Consider the following 10581-nt stretch of genomic DNA (forward strand, 5'->3'; position numbering starts at 1 on the left):
TTGTCCCTTTTTGCATTTAACATCTTTTGTGGAGATTTTGTGTTTTTGAAGTTGCAGATCTGACATTTCCAACAATATTTTGATATTTTCACGTCTGTACACCTTCGGATAGCATTTTTTATTTTCTGATACGTTTGTGACATCTAGAATCGCATCTATGCCTTCAACATTATTTTATTTTTTTGTAGATTACAGGAAACACGTTTGTGTTTCCTATTCACGTCTGTGAGGCCTCCAGACGCGTCTGTGTTCAGGAACCGCATCTGTGTCAAATCTAATCGCGTTTGCGTATTTATATAGCGTTTGTGTTACTGATAACTGTGTATGTGTTTAGTTTTTGCATTTTGGTTTCTTTGATTCAGGTTTTCGTCATTTAGATTTCAGATCTGGTTTATATTGAGCTAACATCTTCAGATTTAGCTAATGAAATTGGTGCAGCTTGTCTTGAAAGCAAAATCATTTTGTCGAAGGCCCCTATTTCACAAAGTCTTTTGGATGTAAAATTTACCTAACTTGTGTGTAGGAAGGGGTGATCATTTGTAACAATCCAAACTACTAACAAATCTTTGTTGCAGGACCTTGGCAAGGGTTTTTGATCTTTATTGTGTGTCTTGTTTTCATAGATTAGCAAACACTTCAATTGGTGCACTAAAATTGAACCAGTGTCTTTTGTGTCTTGAGCAATAGGCTCTTTTTGTTTAATCTTTAGAGGGCATGTCTCCCCGTGTGGTCATTAGGACTACTAGTGAGGAGAGAACGACCCAAGTGGTAGCAAGGAAAAGCCATCCTCTTCCGAACCACTATAAATAACTGTATTCTGATGAATACTAAGAGGGAGGGGTGAATTAGTATGCCAAAAATTAGTGTACTTCAACACTTTACTAGACTAGCAGTAAACCGGTAAAATAGTTTAGCAAACAAACCGGTTAGCACACATGCAAACCAAATAGCAAATAATGCATTCACCCACAGAAGAACAAACACCATAACATAAGAGATTTTGACGTGGAAACCCAAATGGGAAAAACCACGGTGAGATGAAGCTTACAAGTAACTATCTGCAGAATAAGAACCAGACCGGTTAAGGTCATACAATGTTCTTTACTAGAACAGATCCTGTTAGGAATCTCAATCTTTGTTAGGAGATAAGTCTGATTAAAGACTACCTTGCTAGAGGATTTTAGATCCACAGATGTGAACCACCTTGTTAGAGGATTTACAAAGGGCTTTTTGGGCCTACCCGGTTAAGGGCTTCAGACTTGTCGAAGATGTGAGTAATCAACAAGTGAGTGATCTAGCAAATAGCACAGATTGCTTGATTAGATCCTTGATAGCTCATTTCTAATGCATTCCAGCATTACTTCAGTCTTCAACACATTCACTCTCTGCCTCTTCTCGCAGACCTGAACTTCTCTTCTATCTTAACACTCACAAACACTCTTCAACCACCTCAAACCCTAGCAACGACCTAAAACCCTAGACATGATGTCCTTATCAAGGAATTTGATTTCATGTCAGTCCAATAGCATTACAATACAATTTTCTAGGTTCAATGCATCTAGACATATTTGGTAACGTGACACAGAAAGCGTCGCCAAAGTGTCGGCACCGCCAAACAGTCGGTGGATGGTAACTCATCACAAAATGTTGGTTGGTAACTCATCACAGAGTATTACCGATTCATACAAAATACCAGTTTAAGCAAAATACTGGTTGCCGGTTTGACAGAATGAAGAGTGGGAAATATGAGTTGTGTCTCTTCGTTCCTTCGTACTGCTTGAGATCCTCGAATCGCTTGGGGTCTTCATACCGCTTCAGATCGGTAAACACTTTCTGCAAAATACCGATAGTCTAAAGACTATAATACATCATACCGGTTGGAACAAATACCGGTTGAGCTTTAACTCATACATACATAGAGTGATCTCAAATCAAGTGTGTGTCCATCAATGACAATCACAGCATCAATCATCAAAAATTCCAACAATCTCCCCCTTTGGCATTGATGGCAACACTTAGGAAAAATTTTGACATCGAAGTGTTTTATAACAAAAATATGCCATAATCAAAATTACTCCCCCTAAGCATATACACTATCCCTTTTGCAGAAAATACAATGTATACTACTCCTTAATAGAAATAACATGAAAGTATACATCAAAACATTCAAAATTTATAATTCTTCCCCTTTGCCAACAATGACAAAAGTATTGTAGACTAACCCCTGTTTCATTAAAATAATAAGTGTTTATGATAGTAAAGAGTAAAACTTGTGAAAAACTAATTTAAAGTCTTACAAAAATTGCTTCATGGATAAGGACCATGAGTCAAGTAGGGAGGTAGCCACCTCTCTCTCTGTTTGCATCTGGGAGACCTGTTCTTCCATGGCATCTATCGTGCTCATCTCTTGAATGACAGTTAGGGCATCAAGATTTAGATAGCATTTTTGGAGAATTTACAGTCTTGGCAGTAGGACCAGTTGAAGTTCCTGAAAATTTCATGTCCGGTTGCTTATCTCTGCCTCTAGTCTTGCAGACTGCAGTTGAAGTCGGTGAACAGTTTGTCCATATGTGGAAAAGCAATCATATGGCATCTTGAAGGTGCTAATAAATGACTGCATATCAGATTGCAGTTTGTCCTTCTGAGTGAGCACATCATCACAGAATAAATGAGGTTGGCAAATCTTGCTGAGTAGTAGATTGCCCTCATTCATTGCATCTCTAATGTCCTTTTGTGCCTTCTGGAGATTAGGCCGGAGCTCTGTTAGCTTCCTCACCAGTGCAGTGTCTAGAGCTTTTTGATGTTCCTTCTTGGCATGTGCTTCTGCAACCTCTTCCAGGCTTTGTACCTAGTCTTCTACAACTGTGCATAGGAGCTTCAATTATGCAAGTGAGGAATCGATACTGAGAAGGTTCATACCGGGTATCAAACTAGTAAGTGTTTCCATCGCAGTTTGGATAACATCTTCCTCCTTTTTCCTCCTTAGAGCATCCAATCTCTCTTGAGAAAGCTTAATGCTCTACAACAACTCTGATTCATTTGCAAACTGGAGGTCAATAGGACTGGTAATTGCATCCGGTTTATCCTGACTACCAGTTGCCATTGGAGTCTCCACCTGTGTGCTCTTTTCCGATGCTTCCTTGTCCTTGGCTTTTTGCTAGTCTTCTTGAGCCTTCCTCTGCTCCTCTTCTTCTTTCTTTCTTTTCTCTTCTTCTTGTCTCTTCTCTTTATCTTTTCACTTCTTCTCTTCTTCATCCTTCTTCTTCTCCTCTTCCTTCTTCCTCTTTCCTCTTCTCCTCTTCTTTCTTTTCCTCTTCCTTCTTCTTCTTCTCTTCCTCTTGTTTCTTATTTTCCTCTTCTTTTCTCTTCTTCTCTTCTTCTTTTCTTTTATCATTTGCCTCTTTCTTCTTTTTCTCCTCTTTTCTCTTATCCTCCTCCTCTTTCTTGTTTTTCTCCTCTTTTCTCTTATCCTCTTCCTCTTTCCTCTTTTCCTCTTTTTTTCTCTTATCCTCTTCATCTGCATGTTTCTTCTTTTTAGCTTCCTATTGCTTCTTTTCTTCTTCTGCCTTCTTTTCCTATCCCGTTCCTTCTAATGGTGTATCCTGAGTAACATTTTCACCATCTAAGGCATCAACATCAGTGGTGTCCATTTGTTCTGTGACAGGTTCTTCTTCACTGTTATACACTTCATCCGGTTTGCCAATTTCCGGTTATTGCTCAGCTTTTCTGTTGGCTTCAACCACTTGATACATCTTAAGAGATTCTTGAGCATGAGTATGTGTATCCTTGATCACTTCATGACCCTTTCCTTCCAGTAACAGGAGTCTTCTTCTTCTCATGAAGAAGAGGCCTTTGTATTTATTCATAACTTCGAAAAGTTCTGAATTTGATACACCAGGAAAATGTTGAGCAAATATTTCCTCCCTCATTTCCTGTTCCTTTTCTATGGAAATGCGCCATTTATTGTCTAAAGAATTACACAAAGAATCTGGTGTCTCAGATCTAATTTTTGAAAGCGACCGGTCATTAACACACAAATACATAATGATTTCCTGTTCAACTTCTTCCTTTTCTTCATCATTGAAATCATCAAAACAATCAATTAAATCATTCAACACTTTTCTCCTAATATTCTTTATAGTTCTTTGACAATGTGTAAGAAGAAATATCAATATTTACCGGTGCAGATGATGTCGGTTCATTCTTTGTCTTTTTCTTTGTTTGCTTGATCTTCTTAGGTGGTTCTTCTGACACAATTTCTTCTGAGTCAGGTGTATTGCTTTTTGTCTTCCGCTTCCTCTCAAATACTTTGGTAGGTGAAGCTTCCGATTTCTTTTTAGCTGGTGACCGCTTGGTCACTTTGGGACTGGCTGCAGTAACCGGTGCCGATACTGAAGGCACTGCCTTTCCTTTCTTTTCTGAGGGTTCTGCAACTAGTGTAACCCTTTCCAAATAGGTGTCGATTCTCTTTTCCTTAGGATCAAGGGGTGAGGCAATTAAGGGAGAAGCATACCCATCTAGCATATCATTCATTACTTCATAGCCCATATGCTCTACTTCTTCCTGCCTAGGTTCAACGACCTCCATTATGCATTCATCCACTTTGATGGTGAAGCAGATGTCTTCCTCATAATTTTTGACTAAATCATCGGATATTCTTATCCTTTGGCTCATCTTGCATCTGAACTCATCAAAGTATTTGTTCAGTGCTTCCGGATAGTCGGTTCCAACCGCTTGTAGGCTCTCCTTGATTTGTTTTGTCACCGGTTGGTCGACAGACCACTGAATGTCACCTACTCCAGGAAAGTAGCCTTGGAAGTAAAAGAACAATCAAACCAGTAGTTGTCCGAACTTGAATCTCAGTGCATTGTCCTATTTGATCGACTTAAGATTCTACATAAGTTGTCTTTGCATACAAGTGCACAGATCAAACGATGCATCTTCCTTGATCATCTTGTAAGCGGCATTTACCGCTACAGTAGAGACATAATTAATTCTGCTAGCAGAGAACGTTTGGTGACCTATCACCATGCAGGCATACTTGACCAGATCATCCTTGATTGAGTTGATGGTCATACCACATGAGTCGCTTACTGAACCAGTGAGCTTGGACATTACAGTCTTGCTGACCTTCCTTAGGGCTGGCACTTCCCCTGTGTTACAGAAACTGGTGACCGCATGAATCGCTTTAGGTGTGATATCATGTGTCCGCTCTAGGTACATATTATCACCGTGTACCCTTCTTAGAATAATGTGAATGTGATCATCCAAAAATTCTTCAAGAAAGTAAACTGCATTTTGAAGTTTCTTCCTTTCCAGAATGTTGAATTTTGGTTTAATCTGCTTATTCTTTCCACAGAATAGGCTCAGCTAGGAATGGATTACAAGAGACCCTAGGTCTTCAATTTTGCATTCTATGTAGTTGGAGATGCCTTCTTCTAATATTACACTAGCAGGTACTTGAGACAGGGCATTGTATTTTGACTTTCGTTGAATGAAGTCCATAGAATCAATAGTTGCACTAGAGCTATCATGAGATGTGGAAGCCATGATAAATGAAGAATTATGAAAAATACCTTCGCAGATTGAAATTTAGGGCTTTGCAATTTGAACTTCACTTCACACTCCTTCGGTTGTAGAGATACCGCTTTGCATTCTACACTCTTCCAACAGATGTTTGCTTCAGATTCTTCTTCGGGAATTTGATAAATTCTTTGATTCGCAGTGCAAATCGCTTTCCTTCGCTCTGCTCTTGAAAAACTTCTTTGCTCGAAAAATGATAAGTGAGAAATGATTTCAAAATTCCTTTTAAACAGGTTCTCCATCTACCATAATAAATCCTCCAATATTAGGGCGTAAACCCTAATTTGCCTTTTACCGTTTCCGGTCTTCTGCCGACTGACAAGTATCTCATACCGATTAAGGTCTTCTACCAGTGTAAACCGGGGGTTCAAAGTATTTCGTCATTTGTTCCCCATAAGCTTTTCTGATGCTTAGTTTGTCGGTTCCATGATTTTCACACTAGGTGCAGAAACCGGTTCTTCTTGCAACACCGTTGGTTTCTTTTTCCAGGTTTTGTTCATATTCGCTTGAACAGTTTTAATATCAATCTTTCCTTTCGGAGTGAACAATATGTCATCCGATATGTTCTTTCTTTTTCTGCAGAATCTGGCAATGTGACCTGGTTTGTTGCAATGATAGCAGATCATTCCAGGTGCTCTCCAAGGTCCATTATTCACGCTACCGGTCTTTCTCCTGCATTTTGCAGCAGTGTGACCATGACAATTTTCTCTCCATCCGGTTGTCGCTTGATAGCCACCGCTTCCTGACTGATGATTAAAGGTGTTAAAGCGGTTGTGATTTCGGTTCACAAAAGTTTCTGGACCAAATCCTTGAGTCCTCTGAGGATATCTCCCAATGTTGTTCATAACAGGCCTGCATTCAGATGCTCTATGCCCAAACTTGTTGCATGCATAACAATTACCATTGAACTTATTGGACCTAGGTACATTGTTTATAAAGTAAGGAAAATTATTGTAGGCTTTGCTCCTACACACATTGGCAGTATGTCCTTCTTTAAGACAGTTAAAGAAAATAGGTTTAAACTTTTGCTTACCTTTATCTTTGAATGTTGGTTGCTTCTTCAATGCTTCAGCATTTGCACCAGAGGTCTCACCTTGCTCATGACCAGAGTAACCAAGTCTATCAGTATTCTTGACAGGTTTGGCTGATTCAAGTTTTTGCTCTAGCTTAACAGTACTCTTGTTGAACTTAGCAAGTATTTCCTTTGAATCAGAGAGTTCTTTGGAAATAGCAGCATTTGTTTCCATCAAGTTTGCATTCTCGGAGATGACTATGTTTAGTTTTTCTTGCATGTCTTCCTTTTCCACTTTGCTCGCATGGAGTTGAGCAATTACGACATTGATCTTTAGCTTCAGCTTGGAGATTTCATGATCTTTGTCTTTTACCAGATCTTCACCTTTCCTCCGGTTCTCAAGCTCTTGGCACATTCGAATAGTCAGTCCTTCCAACTCTTTTCTCAGGTTGGAATTGGATTCATTCGGTTTTTCTACTTCTTGAATTAGGGCTTCCATGTCCGCTTCATCAGAAGAACTATTTTCAGATAGCTCCATCAATTTTTCAGCATGTTCTCTCCTTTTTACCTGAGAGGCCTTATATTTGACCATAAGATCATCATAGGATTGCTCAGACTGAGTGAGCTAATGAGTAAGTTCCCTCATAGTGTATTCCTCCATATCTCTTTCCAAGTGGTTAGACTTATAGAAAGGTTAGCTCTGATACCAATTGATGAATACTAAGAGGGGGGGTGAATTAGTATGCCAAAAATTAGTGTACTTAAACACTTTACTAGACTAACAGTAAACCGGTGAAACAGTTTAGCAAACAAACTAATTAGCACACATGCAAACCAAATAGCAAATAATGCATTCACCCACAGAAACACAAACACCATAACACAAGAGATTTTGACGTGGAAACCCAAATGGGAAAAACCACGGTGAGATGAAGCTCACAAGTAACTATCTGTAGAATAGGAACCAGACCGGTTAAGGTCAGACCGGTTAAAGTCATACAATGTTCTTTACCAGAATGGATCCTATTAGGAATCTCAATCTTTGTTAGGAGATAAGTCTGATTAAAGACTACCTTGCTAGAGGATTTTAGATCATCAGATATGAACCACCTTGTTAGAGGATTTACAAAAGGCTTTTTGGGCCTACCCGGTTAAGGGCTTCAAACTTGTCGAAGATGTGAGTAATCAACAAGTGAGTAATCTAGCAAATAGCACAGATTGCTTGATTAGATCCTTGATAGCTTGTTTCTAATGCATTCCAGCATTACTTCATTCTTCAACACATTCACTCTCTGCCTCTTCTCGTAGACCTGAACTTCTCTTCTATCTTAACACTCACAAACACTCTTCAACCACCTCAAACCCTAGCAACAACCTAAAACCCTAGACATGATGTCCTTATCAAGGAATTTGATTTCATGTCGGTCCAATAGGATTACAATACAATTTTCTAGGTTCAATGCATGTAGACATATTTGGTAACACGACACAAAAAGTGCCGCCAAAGTGTCGGCACCGCCAAACAGTCGGTGGATGGTAACTCATCACACAATGCCGGTTGGTAACTCATCACAGAGTATTACCGGTTCATACAAAACACCGGTTTAAGAAAAATATCGGTTGCCAATTTGACAGAATGAAGAGTGCGAAATATGAGTTGTGTCACTTCATTCCTTTGTACTGCTTGAGATCCTCGAACCGCTTGGGGTCTTAATACCGCTTCAAATCGGTAAACACTTTTTGTAAAACATCGATAGTCTAAAGACTATAATACATCATACTGGTTGGAACAAATACTGGTTGAGCTTTAACTCATACATACATAGAGTGATCTCAAATCAAGTGTGTGTCCATCAATGACAATCACAGCATCAATCATAAAAAATGCCAACATATTCATGGTAAAACTATGGATAACGTGTGTTGAATAGTTCATACCGACACTATGTCTCCCCATAAACCTATTTGATCACATTTATTTGATCAGTTGTAGGGTGTAACCCCTATTGGCTGGGAGCCTTCTGTATTTACAGAGCTGAAAGTGCTGCATGTATGGCCACATGAGCGGATGCCCTTACTAGCACCTTTTTGTTTTAGAAGCCAAAATCCTTCTAGTTGTTGGGGTAGGGGGTCGCACCTCTGGAGCGGCCCACACACATACAGTTCTTAGTAGAGATACAAAGTTTGCCACAAGGAGTTTTCATGGGGATTGATGCTTGGCTGCCTCGAGAAGTGAGTGCCAAAGGTGGAGCCAGTGGGGTCAAGCATCTAAGTCTCTACTCTGAATAGCGTAGCCTCATGTGGGATCAACAACTATTGTCCCAACCAGCCATAAGAATTGTGCTTGTCTTATTTTGAACAATCAAACATTCAAGACCAAACATCAAAACATTGTGTCTTTTGTGTCTTCAAGTGTATGCAAAACAATTTTACATAAAATAACACACTTTTATTTGAGTCATTTTGAGTCTAAACATTTGCAAACATTGAGTCCTCATCAACACTGTGCCCTCTTGTCATGGAAAATAGTCAAACCTTCAGATTTGGTCACAACAAATCACTTCACAGATTGGAAAAATTGCACAAAATTTTCAGAAACACGTTTGTGTCTAACAGAACCGCGTCAGTGTCATCTAAACGCGTCTGTGAAGGGTAGAAACGTGGTTGTGTCCTTTGAACAACATTGCACTTACAACATCTCAGAAACACATATGTGTCTAACAGAACCCCGTCTGTGTCATCTAACGGCGTCTGTGAAGGGAAGAAACACGTTTGTGTCCTTTGAGCAACATTGCACTTACAACATCTCAGAAACGCGTTTGTGTCTGATAGAACCACATCCATTTCATTTAAGCGCATATGTGAAGTATACAAGCACATGTGTGTTCATAATTGAAAAAAATTTACAGTCCAACAAACAAGAACAGTCAGTTTCAGACTTATTGAGCTTCCTAGGATACTCTTCAAGTTTTCATTTAGCATTCAACCTGTCTTTGGGTCTCACAAAGTCCATCATTGCTTTACACCTTACATTACATTCACATTTGTCTAAACTTGAGTCAAAAGGTCACTTGCTTGTCCGCATCATACTTTGTCAATACATTACTTACAACAACATTTTGCTAAGTGGTCCCTCATCAAGGTCTATCACCTTTGGGTCTCATTTGGTCTTACTTAGAGTCAAGGTCAACTTACCTCATCAAGAGAAACTATCATCTCTTTAGAAGTCACACCTACTCTACTACATACATACTTGGTCTTACACTTTGGACATTGCAAGTAAACTTCAAATTCATTTACATTCCATCCAACTCTTGGTCTTCCATAATCTTTCCATTTTCATCTAATCTCAAACATCTTGGTCAAACACCTAGTTCATGGTTGAAACTCATTCCCAAAAAATCTAGGAGAGAAGCTAAAGAGGCTCAAGAGTCCGCAAACATGAGTTCTTATGAGTATGACAATGATATCTTTTTCAATTCTGATCATACTACATTACCTGACATGGATGCTTATAGAAACATTCCAAATGTTGAGATCATGGACACTATAAACAACAATGGTACACACAATGACAATATGGACAACATTTCAGTACATTCAGTAGAAGTGGAAGACTTCATTATGGATCCTCGTTTCAATCGATTGGTTGAGGAAATAATGAAGAGAGATAGACAATATTTCTTACAAGTGATGGCACAAAATGGAGCCAAGATCCCTCATGATTTTGACATGTCTCAAATAATGGAAAATTGACCTTTGCAACAACCTCACCTCAACATGGATCAAAGGAGGCCTAATATTGGAGGCAATAGAGGACCACATCTTGTTCCTAAATCACCATCATCTTTGTTTCAAAAACCAAAGGGCCCATACACACATGGTCAAGCATATGATACTCACCTTCGCAGACCATTATGGAAGTCTTATGCAGAAAAATATACTCAATCGCATGCTAATGCTAAAGACCTACTACCAAAGCAGTT

Source organism: Cryptomeria japonica, chromosome 2 (genome assembly GCF_030272615.1).
Source record: "Cryptomeria japonica chromosome 2, Sugi_1.0, whole genome shotgun sequence".
NCBI lineage: Eukaryota > Viridiplantae > Streptophyta > Pinopsida > Cupressales > Cupressaceae > Cryptomeria > Cryptomeria japonica.